The sequence below is a fragment of the Ascaphus truei genome, chromosome 2 (genome assembly GCF_040206685.1).
Source record: "Ascaphus truei isolate aAscTru1 chromosome 2, aAscTru1.hap1, whole genome shotgun sequence".
NCBI classification, from domain to species: domain Eukaryota; kingdom Metazoa; phylum Chordata; class Amphibia; order Anura; family Ascaphidae; genus Ascaphus; species Ascaphus truei.
In genome coordinates, this window is record NC_134484.1 from 352,037,386 (window position 1) to 352,054,794 (window position 17,409).

Genomic DNA, 17,409 nt, shown 5'->3' on the forward strand with positions numbered 1-17,409 from the left:
GATGGCATAAATTCATGAATTGTAATGCAGTATATATATATATATACTGTGCAGTATTGCAGCCAGCGGGAATAAAATGCTTCAATCCCTGCCTGGAAAATACCTCAATGCACTCGGGCAGAAAACAGTCACAAACCGTAATACACCCGGGTATACCCGAATTCGTGGGACTAGCCGAGCTCGAATAAAGTGTGTCGCCAGTGTACTTACCTCCGCCGGAGGTGCCAGTAGCCACTCGGCTAGTAGGGTTCACGCAATGGCGTTTAGCAGGTTCGGCTTCCTATTGGCCGTGCGACCCGGGAACATTAAAACTTTGCTGAGATACTGGCACCCCGGGAAGCAGGAGGACCTTGAAGCTGAAATTAATAGAGTTCAGCTCTGGAGACCCCCTGCTACAATCCTATGTTAAAAAAAATAATCATAATAAACTACGCATGAATTGTTCCTTTGAAAAGTAGCCAGTGTCAAATATTAAATATGCAAATTCCTACACAATGAAAATGCTTGCAGGCCTTTGTGGCAGAAAACAGGTTAATTTAAGCTTTTTGTAGCAGTAAAAAAAAAAAATAACAAAATATCCAGACTCAATGTAATTAAACAACATGGCAGACAAAATCAGATGAAGACTGAAATTCAGTCTTGTGGTGTTACTGCCATAACGTGGGAAGGCAGCCAATAAACAGTATCAATGATTGAAACAGCAAAACCCACAACAAATGAGAAAATGATGTTATAACCAGGGCTTTTTTTCCCAGTGTGGAATGCTGTTCCTGTACCTTTTTTTCACAGACCAAGTGGTACATTTTATAATAAAACACATCAAAAAATGGGGGGGTTGGGGGGTTAGGTTATAAAACAATTAGAATGTAATGACTTATTTACAAAAAATAATCGCACAGAAAATTCCAAAGAATTTTGAAATGTGTATATTATTGCGTATGTCCAAGAATAATTCACCCCCCCCCCTCCCGTTCCCATCCTCACGTTTAGAGTTCCCGCCTTTTTTTTCTAGAACAAAAAGCACTGGTTATGACAAACTGTTACGTTTATAACAGAAACATGTTGGACTGTTTCTTGGTTTACATTATTTTTTTCAAATAATTATTTTTTTTTGGTTTGACTTAGTCCTGATTATTATTATTTCACTGACCTTGCCGGCCTCTACTGTCGTGAATGGCAGCAGCCATTTTAATTTAAGCAACATTTTCAACATCTGATATCTCCACCATTAACAACAAGAGTTTAAAAAGGAGCGGCATTAGTAAAGATAAAATGGCCACATTTAGTTTGTTTGGATGAAAGGATTGAGATAGACAGCCTTGCAGCTCCACAAGTAGCCAACGTAGATTAGATAGTGGTATTGTAACCTTTCCAAGAATTTCTAAACCTGCTAAGCCAGGGGTGGGCAACTCCAGCCCTCCAGGGCCACCAACAGGTCAGGTTTTCAGGATATTTCGGCATCAGCACAGGTGGCTCAATCAGTGGCTCAGTCGAAGACTGTACCACCTGCGCTGAAGCAGGGATATCCTGAAAATCAGACCTGTTGGTGGCCCTTGAGGACTGAAGTTGCCCACCCTTGGGCTAAACACTGCTGATAAGATTTCTACAGTTGTATTTATGGTCTTAAGACAGAAACAATTATTCCTTCAAATGAAAGTGTTACTGTAAACAAGTTAAAGGAAACAGTAGTAGTTCTCTTCAATTAAATAGAGGTAACGCCCAAGGACCATCTCACTTTGACCACTATTACACATACAGAAAATGTGGTGGGGGTGGAGAAGGGAAAATTACTAAATAGTCTAGTGATCTGAATTGGTGAAAATGTAAACATTGCATAAACGTCCAAAAAGAAAAAGGGAATTAATGTATTAGAACGTAAAAATAAATCGAGAATAGATTTTTTTGTTTCTAGCTAAACTTCAGGGAGTCTCATTGATAAATACTGTAGGGACAGTTGGGAAATATGCTGGATTTAGACATGTCCCTCAAGCAGAGTTATAAGATGATCACTTCACTCCCTCACCCTCTGGCTGGGAAGCGGTCAAGAGCAATGGTCAAAATGTGAAGGCACAAGGATTTATAGCACCGCTTACTTTATTTTTGCAAACCAACCTACACTTACATAGCAATTTTGGAAAAACAGGGGAAGTGTTCTTGTAGGGCGATTTTAAGACCTTTACCCCAATGTTGAAGCGTTTCGTTCCTGGCCCCTCCGGCAGTGAAAAGGTTCTACTCCTTTAGTGTCAACAGTTCTTAGTAGACTTTTTGGTAATAATAAGCTTATGATATCTTGAAATTGGGTATATGCTGTAGGATCAGGACAGTTGTCACACAGCCAACTCATGTTAGCCCTTCAATCCCCACCCACGCCTTGCAAATTAGCACTTTATAAAAAAAATTACATGGTATTACGAAACGATGGGCTTCCCTCAGGGTGTGAACAACAGATGACAAATACATAAAGCTTGTAACCCCCTATAGTACCAGCATGGCGTGCAACACCTGGTCTTCTCAGTAGCTGAATTGGGATGTTTCAGGCGAAATGGGGGATAAAGAGTGCACATCGGGGCCTCCAAATCTGTCCCTAAAAATGTCAACATGATTGTAAGCTCTTTGGGGCATATGCCTTATGTTGTCATTTACCCATTGCACTTATTCCCATTTGTTTGTAATGTATTTACAATGTATTACAATGTTGTACAGCGCTGCATACATTGTTGGCGCTATATAAATACATGCAACATATATCTCAGGAAAAACCCCATGCTGGTAACATTTATGAGCTTGAGCAGGAGGAAGCTCAACAACAACCCTGTAACCAGCAGAGCATATTCCAGGCACAGACAGAAACATGTCCTGTTACAGACAGGCCGCCTGCAGCCACTGCACTGACCCTGGGCACTCGCACAACCATGGGGTCTGAAACCAGGGGTGAGGGAAGGGGGTGAGGGAGAGAGGCTGGAACTAGCGTGAGAGGGGGGTGGGAATTGGGGGTGAGGGAAGGGGGTGGGAATTAGGGGTGAGGGAAGGGGGGTTTGGAATTAGGGGTGAGGGAAGGGGGGTTTAGAATTAGGGGTGAGGGAAGGGGGTGGGAATTAGGGGTGAGGGAAGGGGGTGGGAATTAGGGGTGAGGGAAGGGGGTGGGAATTAGGGGTGAGGGAAGGGGGTGGGAATTAGGGGTGAGGGAAGGGGGTGGGAATTAGGGGTGAGGGAAGGGGGTGGGAATTAGGGGTGAGGGAAGGGGGTGGGAATTGGGGGTGAGGGAGAGAGGCTGGAACTAGCGGTGAGAGGGGGTGGGAATTGGGGGTGAGGGAGAGAGGCTGGAACTAGCGGTGAGAGGGGGTGGGAATTGGGGGTGAGGGAGAGAGGCTGGAACTAGCGGTGAGAGGGGGTGGGAATTGGGGGTTAGGGAGAGAGGCTGGAACTAGCGGTGAGAGGGGGGTGGGAATTGGGGGTGCGGGAGAGAGGCTGGAACTAGCGGTGAGAGGGAGGTGGGAATTGGGGGTGCGGGAGAGAGGCTGGAACTAGCGCTGAGAGGGGGGTGGGAATTGGGGGTGAGGGAGAGAGGCTGGAACTAGCGGTGAGAGGGGGGTGGGAATTGGGGGTGAGGGAGAGAGGCTGGAACTAGCGGTGAGAGGGGGTTGGGAATTGGGGGTGCGGGGTGCTACAGTCCCCTCTGGGGGTTTATACGTTATGTATGTTAGCGATGTCGTATTCGCATGTACAGCACCACCCACCTAAAGTATTCTGCACACAACACACTTACCGGCGGCTCTCTGGCCTCTCGGGGACGATTAATGCAGGAGGAACAACATGCACAAAGAAAGCAGCGAGCTGGTGCGGCAGCCAGGGAAGTGTGCGGTGTGAGGCAGGGGGTGGCCGAGTCACAGGCAGTCAGAGCCTCTGCTTCCCTTCCTTCAGCAGGCAGGGAGAGGGGAAGCGGTCTGGGCTGTCTTGTGACTTGCTACACGTGAAAAGAGGAAAACGTGCAGGGCCGAGCACAGTGTGCACAGGGGGGTTTGGAGGGGGCACCTGGTGAAGTGAACCAGCAGGGGGAGCTGCAGACTGTGAGCAGAGGCTCGGGTGACACGGTTACATTGCTACAAAAGAGATATTATTTCATTCACCTGCTATTAATAATGATGAGTTATTATTGGCACTATTTTAGGGGTAGCGGTGCCTGATTTCTGGTTGCACTTAACGAGTACAATGAAGTAATGGCAGGGATAGGCTACATGGGTTAGAGCTAGGTGATTAACCCTTTGAGTGCCATTCCTTGGGGGCTGGGGGCTGGCACAGTTTATAGCTGTGCGGGGGACTCCCCAGTCCAGCGGTGGCCAACTCCAGTCCCCAAGGGCCACCAACAGGTCAGGTTTTCTGGATATCCCTGCGTCAGCACGTGGCTCAATCAGTGGCTTTGCCATTATGGCTGAGCCACGCCACCTGTGCTGAAGCGGGGATATCCTGAAAACTTGACCTGTTGGTGGCCACATAGTCTGTTTAGAACAGGGGGGATGGGTCGAAACCGAGGGGCCACTGTAAAAGGTTGTGCCACTGATGTTTTGCCACTAAAAAGGCCAAATATTTTTATTGTGCAGATTGGGGGCCCCTACTACACCTTACACACGCACACAGAGAAAAACACACACAGGAAGATTCACTAAGGTCCATCAAGGGGGAACGCATGCAATATGCTGTTAAATACCATTGACTAGGGCTCTGGTAATGCTGGATCAGGTGCATTCATCGACAATGGACCTTAGAGCAGCGGTGGGTGAGATTTTGGGGGGGGCATGGGCGGTTGCAGAGGTCCCGCGCTCCTCCCCAAGGCATTTAAGTGAAATGCTGGGGGACCGTGCAAGGCCTCTCCAACCTCTACTTGCCGGGATTAGGCTGGCTTCAGGATGCGTGACCATGGTAACGTGACGTCAAATGACGCTGCGCAAGGTAAGGAGGGGGGTGGCCATCGGAGGAGGTAAGGCAGGGGGGGGGGATGCGCCTCAAAAAGTTTGCATGCCCCTGCCTTAGGCCCGGGCCATAGAGGTGTGGGGAGAGCGGAGGCGCGCTAACGCTGAGGCTCGCCTGCTTCAGTCAGCGCGATTGCACGGACTTGCAGGCGAGCCAGCGTGCGCGAAGGGAGCCGGGGGGGAGGTGGTTGGAGGCGGGGCAGTGACGTCGCTGGGCCAATCGCCCGCGACGCACTGACGTCAATGTCACGGCGCCGTTGACGCTGCTGAAGGCTGATTGGATGTTTTCAGCCGACAGCGCGCTGAAAAACAGCTTGGCGCTCGGGTGAAAACTCCAAAGCCTGAGCACGCTCGCGTGAGCCCCCTCTCAAGGCATCCTCATTGAGGATGCAGGGGCTCAGCGCTGAGCGTCCGCACGCCTCAGCACGGCCTGTCCGTCTGGACGCAGAGAATGACACGCACAGATATAATCCCACACCCGCCTATGTACAATGCGATGCTAATGGAATGTTGGGATGGAAATTGACACCCGAAAATCACTAGTTATTTTTCACTTGTGTGTGTTTATCTACAAACCTTTTATCCCTATTGTGCGCTTTAAGCATCAAAAACAGTTATGGGCAGGTATGTTGGTGCAAATGTGATGCACAGGTGTAAATGATATGCACTAAACAAAATTGTCCACCAAGTAGAACCTGACTAAAAAGTCTGTTTGTATTGTTAGCGCATAATTTGTTGCTATGTATCAATCAAAAAGGAATTTGAAGCAACACTGATGCTTACATTATTTAGGTTGACAAAATTTATTATTTTCACAATATGGCTATATGATACACTAATATTTTATAGTTACTAACAGTAGTTATAAAAAAAACCATCAAATCCACTTCATTTAAGCAATGCATCAAACTTAATTTAAAACAACGAACTATGCATCATAAGTATGACGTCACTAACAACCTTCATACTGTACATATGACGCACAGTTTATGAAAGCAGCAAGGAAAGGTTTCATTTTTTTCATTTTTATTACAGGATTGAACATGGGGCCTCTGGAGCTGAACCTCATTAATTTCAGCTTAGACTACTCCCTGCTTGCAGAGATACTTATCTCGGTGGAGTTTAAGGGCCCTATGCAGAGAGCAGCGCTAAAATAAATTGGAGATGTTAATAAATTGTACCTATAATGGCGTGATTTTATCTCCATATGCAGAAAGGTCCGAAAACTGCATTTAAAATCATGCCTGAATATGGAGAGTTTCAAACGGCGAGATGCGCGCTGTTGAAGCGTATTTGAAAAAAAACGCGTTTTTTTTTTTCTTGTTGCTCTCGCCGGTGCGCTCCAGCTTCCTGCCAACTTTTGTTGGCGGAGCTAATTGTAGAATATCTCGCCATTTTAATGGCGCGAACAGCCGCTAGATGGCGATCGTGCCTTTCTGAATACGGCCCTTTTCAAAACTGCCGAGATTTCGGTTCTCGCCACCCGCGCTGCGAGTTTTACTAAAAAAAAAAAAAACCTGGCGCTTTTTACTGAACTCTCCATTTCCTAACTAAATATTGCAATATTTCCCTAAAAAATGCCGAAATTTCCATTAGCGCTGCTCTCTGCATAGGGCCCTAAATGTCCCAGTCAGGCAGGACAACAGGAAGCTGCGCCGGATGATTTCACTGCTTCTTATTGGCCCCCGTGATGTGGAACATTTAATCACCACCATTTCGTTCAGTGAAAGTGTTTGTGTTGTGATATGAGGGTGTGGGTGTTGGTTGTGATTGAGTGTGTGTAGTGTGTTGTGATGTTGTCTGTGTTATGTGTGCTGTGTGGGTGTTTTGATTGAGTGTGTCTGTGTTGGTTGTGATTGAGTATGTGTTGTGTTGTGATTGTGGGTGTGGGTGTTGTCTGTGTTGGTTGTGATTGTGTGTGTTGTGTTGGTTGTGATTTAGTGTGTGTGTTGTGTTGGTTATGATTTAGTGTGTGCTTTGTGGGTGTTGTGATTGTGGGTGTGTGTGTCTGTGTTGGTTGTGTGTGTGTGTGCTGTGTGGGTGTTGTGATTGAGTGTGTGTTGTGTGTGTTGGTTGTGATTGAGTGTGTGTGTGTGCGCTGTGTGTGTGGGTGTTGTTTCTGTGTTGGTTGTGATTGAGTATGTGTTGTGTGTGTGTGTGTTTGTTATGTCTCTTGGTTGTCTGTGTGTGTGTTGTGATTGAGTGTTGTGTGTGTTGTGTGTTGTGAGTGTGTGTGTGTGTTGGTTGTGATTGAGTGTTGGTTGTGTGTGTTGTGATTGTGTGTGGGTGTTGTGATTGAATGCAGCGGTGCACAAACCGGGGAAGTGCAAGATTATTTAGGGGGGCGCATGCGGTGAAACCTGGGTGCGCGGCTGGCAGACGCTGTATGCGGGAGGGCGAAAAAGCTGTGCGCGGGCGGCCAAGAAGATGTGTGCGGGCGGGCAGCCGAAGATGTGCGCGGATGGCCGAACAGGATAGTGCAGGTGGCGGCCACGTGATGGTGTGTGTGTGCGCACGCGCGGGGGCTTCGGAGGTACGGGGAGGAGCACGCCCAAGCGCTGTGATGTCAAACGCCCCTCCTTCCGGTGTCTGCCCTGCAATAGCGCTGTGTTCCTGCTCTCCTCCGCTGGCAACCTGCTTCGCTGTGATCCTCTGCAAGTGAGAGGGTCGGCTGCCACTATATCAATCACACTATGAATGTACAGAAATAATGATGAAAAAAAAGTGAAAACACTTTCCAGCTCGTGCTTGCAAAATTATGCAGTGATCTCACCGATCTCAGCGGCAGCGTGGACGCAGTCTAATTTTGCAAACGCGAGCTGTTGAAATATGTAAGTATTTAGATATATTTGTATTTACATTGTATACCGTTTAATAAAGGTTTTTTTTTCATGTGATTGATTACTTCAGGCAGGGGGGGGGGGGGTCCGAGAAATTTTATGGATCAAAAGGGGGGCTCGGCATAAAAAGTTTGCTCACCCCTGCAGACGCCTGTTTTGCCTTTCTATTATGTATGTTCATATAATATCCTGTCTCTTTAATGTAAGAAACAATTATAAGAAGAATTTTGAAATCATTATTTTTTTGACCCTTAACGTTTCCATGCGTTGGAAGTTTTTTTTATAAATCTTTTATTAATATCCTTTGGTGAAAAGATTGCTTGCCAGCCATTAACATCGCCTTGTTTCTTTGTTTGTAATTATTTTGCCATCATTAGTCAGATAAATATAAGGAGCTAGTGTGCTTGAATCCAGTGTTTCCAACTAGAAGCCGTGCGCTGGGGTGGGCTGGGGCAGTCAAATTGAAAATATTTGGGTCAGTAGCAGATAGACGTTGCTGTGTATGACTCGCTTTAGATTCCGGGCCACCAGGTGGTGCTATAGAGCACAGCAGCTTCTTATTTCCCTATACAGTGGAGTGAGAGGTCTGTGTGTATGGCGTATGGGCCCCCTGATTCTTGGGCAAGTTGGTTGGGCTTGCCTCCCGGGCTAAAATTTGCCTGCCAGCCCCTGATCATGCATATTCATTTTTCACAAGAAAGAAAGAAATAAGAAAGCCTATGACACTGATGTTAAGTTGTTAAAACATTTTTTTTCTTGGCCCACTAAATTGAGAGTCTCTTTAAGGTTGGAGGTTGACAGCTGCCGGACAAGACCAATTCAGTTCTCCAGAACATAGGTTCTCAACTCCAGTCCTCAAAATCCCACCCACCCTGCTCAAACAGGTCAGGTTTTAAGGATACTACAACATGAGCACACAGAGCCTGATTCAGCACAGGTGGCTCAATTGCTGAGCCACTGATTGGGCTACCAGTGCTGAAGCAGGAATATCCTGAAAATCTGACCTGAGCCACTGATTGTCAGGTGTGCTGATGCTGTGGTATCCTTAAAACCTGGTGGGAGGGGGGATGACTGGAGTTGAGAACCTATGTATAGGAGAATTGAAATGATCGTGTCAGGCAGATGTCAACCTCCAACCTTCAAGATACACTCAATTTAGGTCTTGAGGACTGGAGTTGAGAACCACTGCTCCAGTAGAAAACACATTCATATGTAGCCAGGGTTCCTCCCGGTGCTCCGTTCCCCCTCCTTACCTCCGCTGCCAGGGGCGAGGGCGAGTGCCGCCGGAGCCAAGCGGTCGGACCCGCTGGCATTTCTGGAGGGTGGGGGCCAAGCAGGGAGCGCTCCGGTGCTCCGGAGGCTCCGCGGCGGCCCGACAGTGCAGGGCGCCGCCATGTTGTCCCTCGCGCAGGCGCAGTGGAGTGCCAGAAACGCAGCGGCGGCCATTACAAAGTCGCGCATACGCGTCACGCCAGGCGCACGCGGCGCCAATGTTAATGACCCTAGGCGCTGACTACAAGATCCAGCAGCATCTGGGGCTGCTTTACCACCTGATTCCAGGGAGCCAATAGGGCTGCAGGATTCCCTGGAAGGGGAGATATATTAGCAGGCTGGAAGGAAGTCACTCAGGGGATGGGAGGCAGACGGGAGGAGGTAGGTGTGCAGGGGTCAGTGCACTAGGCCAGAGTACCCTCCCCAGGCCCCAGATAGCCCTGAGTCACCAGTGAGTTGCTGCAGCTAGGGACAGACCCCAGACAGGGATGCTGCCACCTTACCTGAGGGGGGGTTGCTTTCTATAGTACACAGCTTTATGTGATATCACCGGTGCCAGTTGCACGCGGTGATCCCGGCCTGTGTCTGGGCTTCGACAGGCTCTACCGCAAGAGACATTCTGTGGGTGAGACGCTGCACGAGGGAGACACCTCACATGGAGGTGGGACACCGCAGAGGCGGATTCCTGTTCCTGCGTGAGACCCTTTTCGAAGATCTTTACACCTGGGTGCAGACGTGTGCCCGGCAGGTATCTATAAGTGCACCAACCTCATCTCATCTGAGGGCAGCTCTGTCTCACACTTGGGTGGGAGGGGACTTTGGGGACACTTGGGAATTTGGTATATGGTGTGGGGTTATCACCCATGAGGAGCAGTGTTACAGAGTGACACTGAAGTACTGTTGATGACATGTGATGTGATGTTATAGTTATGTTTCATCTACAGTAAACTGTTCTTATATATATTTCGGTGTATGTGCTTACTGTGTATGTGGGTATTGTGTAGGGAACATTCTACATTCCTATAGAATCCTACATAGATGAAGGCGCTGACCAACGAGAACGTTCCAGAGAAGCACCCCGGGTTCCCATCAGCGGAGGCTCAGGCCTCCTGTGAACCTGCAGGTATACACACCACACCTGGTAACATATAGGTTCTCCCTCACATGCACTCTATATGCGATTTGGGTGGGGGAAAACCCGTTACACATATGAAATCTTTGCCGTGCTGGGAGTCCGCCGGCTCCTGACTGCCACCGGACCTCTGGTACTTCCACGTCACATGACACGACTGGTGCTTGGATCCCAGGAATTGAGTAGGGCTTCACATCCGTTTCAATCGGACTGGCGCATAGAAAACAAGCAAAGGCCTATGGTGTACCTGGCACAGGGAGGACACTGTAAGGGTTAATATGACACAAGCAGCATTTCATTATCGGCATCATCATTATACACTAATATTCAAATTGCCACTGGGGAGGTACTGACGCTGTATGTGAGTTTAGAAGCATTTAATCCACATCCCTATTTTAAACAGGGATTTGTTATGTTTAAGCTAAATCAACCGAAAGTAATTTTTTTTAAATGCTGAAGGGTGAATGATTGGTAAATTAAAATGATTAATACTGTGTTTTTACCCGCTTGTATCGCTTCATCTTGATCACTGGATACTCTTAATAGTATAATATTATCTCCGCAGGGTTATGCATAATAAGATGATAGCTGCAGGGGCTAAAATAATATATGCTGTAGGGATCCCTGCAGGGACATTATTAAAATACCTGAAGTAACTTTCAAGATGGTAACAAATATGAAATACATATTAGGTGGCACTTCATGTTGGGGGAACATTTCCTAATGCCTATAACAAGTTGGTAACCTTTCTGGCAGAGATTGTGGTTTTGCACATTCATTTGTACTGTATTGTGATCAGGTTATATTTATAATCGTATAGTATCTCATGTTAGATTTCAGTACACCATTTAATGTGCGACTGGAAAAATAACACTTATACGGTCCTTGGGTGTATGTGTACATATCAACTGTGCCCACATCCACAACTAGCAACAGTTTTTCTATTATGGTTTGCCGGTGTTTAGGGTGTCACCTTTTTGAGTAGCTGTTACTTTTATGCTGTTGCAGCATTTTCAAACCATACAAGAACTGTGGAACCCTTTCAAAATGTATTCTGGCTCTGGAATCCCAAAACTACACATGTTCCTAAGGGTTCTGTCACTGTAGGACTTTTTTTTAAATAAGGCTGAAGGAGTGGCTCAGAGTAAAGTCACTGACTCTGTAAATCAGGCCTGCACAACTCCAGTCCTCGAGGACCGCAAACAGGCCAGGTTTTCAGGATCTCCCTACTAAAGCACAGCTGGCTCAAATAGTGGCTCAGTCATAGTGAGCCACTAATTGAGCCAGCTGTGCTGAAGTAGGGATATCCTGAAAACCTGGCCTGTTTGCGGCGCTCGAGGACTGCTGTAAGTCAATGACACCGAGATTGAATCAGGGGAACCTGGTTCAAATCATGTGTCGGCTCCTTGTGACCTTGAGCAAGTCACTTTATCTCCCTGTGCCTCAGTCAACAAAAACATAAGATTGTAAGCTCATCAGGACAGGGGCTGTGTAGAATTCATATGTGCTGCATACTGCGCACTATACTGTAATTGTGAAGCGCTTTAAGTCCCATTGGTAGAAAAGCACTATATGAAATTATTATTATTTCATTATAATAAAGCTACATCTTCTCATCTTGTATATGTAGCCACTTTTCCCCGTAACTAAAGGAACCACCAGTTCCCTGTTACCTGTTTGGCTACCAGAAGGCCTGAGCTTCCGCCTCCTGGGAGCCTGGGGTGTCGCTTGGTCGACTCGGTGCAGCGCCTCCACCTGAGAGGGATCCCAGAGTAGTGGATAAACCCCTCACGGGAACCAATACTAACAGTAATCACACACTCGGGTATATAATAACGGGTTTTACTGAACATATATCACGGCAACCTGCACCACACAGTAATTGTACTTATAACACGGCATACAGTACACCAGAGGAGTGTTCCCAAAGTACATCGGGTGCTAGGCACCAATACCCTGATGTCCTTCCCCAATGTGAGGCCCACCCAAACGTGTATGGAGTAGCGCTACCCCGTGAATCGTTGGTGAACCTGAGTGTGGTACCTGCCCGGGAACTTCAGTACCCGGGTGCTGCCGAATAATAAACAGGGATCCGTTGATCCAGCGATGTCGTCGTGTCGCCTCTACGTGGGGTGAACTCCCGTTGGAGGGTCTCACCTTTGAGTCTATATGTAGGTGGTCTGGTCCCAGGCCACGGGCCGCAATTCACTGCGCTGTAACTACTAGGGAAGCGTCCCTAGCTATGGGCCTTCCCTGCAGCAGCCACAAATTACACGTGGTCGGGGCCTAGCCGGTGGCCTACGGGGCAATCTGGCCTAGTCCAGGGAAGCACTGCTCCGAGGACACTACCTGCTCTGTTGGAGTCCCTGTCCCGACTGGCGTGGTTTCCTGAGCGCGCCAATTGTATCTATTTGCCTGCTGTGCATCTAGCTGCCCTATTGGCTGTTGGGCCCCATGTGTGAAGCAGCTCCTGGGGCTGCTGGGACTTGTACTCCCGTGCGGAGCCTTCCTGATGGCCACCGGACTGCCCTAGCCACTGCCCTTAACAAAGATGGCCGCAGCCTGAAGTGCCGAACTGCTCCGGCAGCACCCGGTACAGCCGCAGCCTCTCAGTACCACCCGGGTCCCCCTGCAGTCTACCGCCCCCCCGCCCCCCCCGTTCCTGCACACAGCCAGAGGTAAAACGGGGTCGGGGCTACATATAATTTATAACATTTTTGGAATTATGCTTAGCTCATTACACTAAATAATTTTGTAAAAAAATGAAGCGTGGCTAAAAAGAATTACAGTGTCTCAAAATTAAAATATCTACCGTTACTGTATTTTTATTTTCTGCTGAACTGCTCGTGACTTGTTAAGGAACCACAGGGCTCAAGAGAACACAATCCTATAGAAACAAGAGTGCAAAAATTGAGCAGCGCCAATAGTGTAGAACAGCGATGGTGAAGCTTCTGAATGATGTGTGCTAAAAATGTAATTACCCGAGGTGGTGGGCTGTAGGTGGTGGTTACTCTTCTTTTCTATTGCGATGATTGGTCCTTCATTTTTTGGGGTATGCTTATGATTGTTGTTACATATGCAGTGTAGCAAAACAGAATGTTCTGAAACTAGTTTCTGCACTGCTGTGTGTTCAACATCTCTCCCTCTTTTCCTTCTTCGCTCACTCAGTTCCTCCCAGTCACCCTCACTTATCCTCTGCCTGGCCTGTTTTCAGTATTCTCTGAGTATACTTCAGGGCAAGGAAACCTCTAAAACACATTCAAGTAACTGAAGCAGCTCAACAGCATATTGAATATTCTCTGTCTACAGGATGAAGGAGGTGAGCTTTGAGATCTGGTAACTGGCATGCCAACATGTTGCCGTTGAGTGCCAGAAATGGCACGCGTGCCACAGGTTCACTATTACTAATCTAAAAACGTTTGTTAGTAATGTAATACCCCTATCCCCACGCCCCTCCCCCCAACATGATGGATATGTATAGGTTGTACATGTAAAGAGTGTGAGGGATATATAGTCTCTGTGTTGGACAGGGTTTATACCTGTTCGAAAGGATATAAGTGCTCTGCGGTTTACCTTCTGCATCTCAGGGTAGATGGGGGATTCGTGCAAGCTTGTGTAAGGGAGTTGGTGAACAGAAGAGCGTGCCAGGAGCTTTTAAATTCTCTTTATTTAGAACAGCAGCATAGGCCATACAAACAGGACTGGATTTCAGAATACAATGTCACGGTAACTTGTGACAGGTTATAATATACACCAAATATCTGGTTTGAATTGAACACGACTTAGATATAATAAATATAGTTTATTCCTTAAAGAAGGAGAACACACAAGATGATACAAATAACAGACAAGAAATAGCACTTACTTAAGGGTTGGACAATGAAGCAATCAGGTACACTGGCGACACACTTTATTCGAGCTCGGCTAGTCCCACGAATTCGGGTATACCCGGGTGTATTGAGGTTTGTGACTGTTTTCTGCCCGAGTGCATTGGGTTATTTTCCAGGCAGGGATTGAAGCATTTTATTCCCGCTGGCTGCAATACTGCACAGTATATATATATATATACTGCATTACAATTCATGAATTTATGCCATCTGGTAGACACGCGAACCATTGCAGCCTATTAAATCCTAATCATTATCATTTAACAGATCAGCCGCCCGTCAGCCAGGCATGAACCCAGGCTGGGAAGGCAAATTTATTTATTTATTTATAAAATATTTTACCAGGAAGTAATACATTGAGAGTTACCTCTCGTTTTCAAGTATGTCCTGGGCACAGAGTAAAACAAATAATACATGGTTACAAATACAGTTACATAAATGAACAAGGTATACATTTATATACAAGACATTGCATGCACAGTTAAAGAAAATATATATTATGAGCGTATGAAACAGTTACAGACCAGATTAAAGTGTGAGACAGCCTTAGATTTGAAAGAACTTAAGCTGGTGGTGGATATGAGAGTCTCTGGTAGGTTGTTCCAGTTTTGGGGTGCACGGAAGGAGAAGGAGGAACGTCCGGATACTTTGTTGAGTCTTGGGACCATGAATAGTCTTTTGGAGTCTGATCTCAGGTGATAGGTACTGCATGTGGTAGGGGTGAGGAGCTTGTTCAGGTAGCTGGGTAGCTTGCCCAGAAAGTATTTGAGGGTGAGACAGGAAAGGTGAACTTTGCGCCTAGACTCTAGTGATGACCAATCTAGTTCTTTGAGCATTTCGCAGTGATGTGTGTTGTAGTTGCATTGGAGAACAAAACGACAAATTGAATTGTAGAGGGTGTCAAGTTTGCTAAGGTGGGTTTGAGGAGCCGAGCCATATACTATGTCTCCATAGTCAATAATTGGCATTAGCATCTGCTGTGCAATACGCTTTCTGACCAGGAGACTTAGGGAGGATTTGTTCCTGTAAAGTACCCCTAGTTTGGCATAGGTCTTGGTTGTCAGGGTATCAATGTGCATCCCGAATGTTAAGTGGGAGTCAAACCATAAGCCCAGGTATTTAAAACTAGTGACAGGTGTTAGGGTGGTTTTAGCGTTGGTTCTAATCAGGAGCTCAGTCACTGGAAGCTTTACAAATTTAGTCTTGGTCCCAAATACCATTGTTACAGTCTTGTCAGTGTTTAAAAACAGTTTGTTTTGGGAAATCCAGTTTTCGAGTCTCAAAAAGTCAGACTGAAGTATGTGTTGAAGGTCAGAGAGGCTATGGCTGTGTGCATACAGGATTGTGTCATCTGCATACATGTGTATTGAGGCTTCCTTACAAGCTGTGGGAAGATCATTAATGAACACTGAGAAGAGTAGGGGCCCCAGAACAGAGCCTTGCGGGACACCACAAGTGATATCCAGGGGGTTGGAGTTAGAGCCTGAGATGGACACATGTTGGGATCTTCCTGATAGGTAGGACTGAAACCAGTTTAAAGCATGTTTCCCTATTCCAGAGCTCTGGAGTTTGTTAAGCAGGATAGCATGATCAACTGTGTCAAAAGCCTTTGCAAAATCTAGGAATACTGCACCAGTGAGTTGTCCCCGTTCCATTCCACACTGGATTTCATTGCAAACTTTTAGCAGGGTAGTTACGGTGGAGTGTTTGGGACGAAACCCAGACTGGAATTGGCTAGGGAAATTTGTCTTGGTGTAGAAATCGCTTAATTGGGAGTGGACACATTTTTCCATAACTTTGGATAGAATTGGGAGAAGTGAGATTGGCCTGTAGTTTGAGACAGTGTTTTTGTCCCCACTTTTGAAGATTGGGACAACTCTGGCAGTTTTCCAGGTCTTAGGGATATGGCCTGCAGACAGGATAGAGTTGACTATGGACGCAATTGGTTTGGCAATGGCTGGGGCACCAAGTCGTAGGAACCTAGATTGTAGTAAGTCGGGTCCACATTGGCTGCTTAGTTTTAGTTTGAGGAGCGCTTGTGTAATCTCCTCTTCAGATACTGGGCTAAATTGAAAATTGTGGGCAGTGTTGGGAGGGGGTGGGACTATAGGGGTACTCCCAGGATGAGATTCAGGTTTGGGGTTTGTGCTGCGTTTCGCTAATAAGTTAGTGGCACACCCCACAAAGTAATCATTGAATGCATTTGCAATGTCAGTGGGGTTTGTCAGAGTAATATCCCCCTTAGTGATATTGCTTGGTTGTTGATGGTTAGGAGGCTGGAATATATTGTTGATAACCTTCCAGAAATTAGCTGGGTTTGATGTATTCTGGAGGAGATTGTCAGAGTAATATTGTGCTTTTGCATGCCTTGTTTGCCTTGTGCACACGTTCCGCAGGCATCTGTAGTGATTGAGATCCTTGGTAGTGCCAGTTACTTTGTAGCTTTTCCACAAGGCATCCCTGAACTGGTAGAGTGCTATAAGGTCAGGTGTAACCCATGGAAGGTGGGCCCCCCGTACCCTTATTTTGCGTAGTGGAGCATGGGTATCGCAGAGTTTTAAGAACTCGGATTGGAAATAGTCGAGCGCAGAGTCAGGGTCGGGGATTAAATCGATTCTGTGCCATGGGCAGTTGGTAAGGTCATCCAGAAACTGTTGTGGGTTAAAGTTTTTAAATGTTCTAGTGAGGAGAACTTTGGGGCTTGAATGGGGCGGTTTAATTTTCCTTACACAGTACACTATTGCATGGTCACTGAAAATGTCAGGAAGGATGCCAGAGGATTGGATTCTGCTGGGGTTTGAGGAGAGAATCCAGTCTAGCAAGGAATGGTTATGCGACTTCAGGTTTATTCGTGTCGGTTGGGAAATGAGTTGCGATAGGTTAAGTGACTTGAGTTGTATCTGGATTTTGTGGTTTTTAGGGTCAAGCCAATTGAAGTTGAAATCCCCAAGAACTAGCAGCTCACTCTTCTCATTCAGAGAGGAAATGGAGGCAAGAAATTGGGTGATATCAGTCAAGGATTGTAGAGGGGCTTTAGGGGGGCGGTAGATGCCAGCAAGCAAGATGGGCTTAGAAAAGGGGAGGCAGATTTTGCCAACTAGAGTTTCAAAAGAGGGTGGACTTGGTGGGCAATGTAGCAGTGTAAATTGTAAGGTGTCTGCAATATAAAATAACACCCCTCCTCCTCTCTTTGACCTATCTCTCCTAAAAATGGAGTATCCCTGAATGGCGATATTTGCATCAGGGGTTTTAGAGGATAGCCATGTTTCTGTAAGAACGATGGCTTTGGGTTTATGCATAAGGCACCATGC

The 17,409-nt window shown here is 46.7% G+C and overlaps 1 protein-coding gene across 2 annotated transcripts in view; it reads right to left on the minus strand.

Moving 5' to 3' along the window:
- Window positions 1-4,038, minus strand: part of CPVL (carboxypeptidase vitellogenic like) — a 186,978-nt gene extending 182,940 nt beyond the window's left edge. The window contains exons 1-2 of one of the 2 annotated variants that reach the window (XM_075586856.1): window positions 3,767-4,038; window positions 2,485-2,584 (exon numbers count right to left, since the gene is read on the minus strand). The gene's annotated coding sequence lies outside the window, so the exon portion shown is untranslated. The remainder of the gene's footprint in view (window positions 1-2,484; window positions 2,585-3,766) is intronic. The other variant, XM_075586855.1, reaches the window with a different exon arrangement.
- Window positions 4,039-17,409: the final 13,371 nt, after the last annotated feature.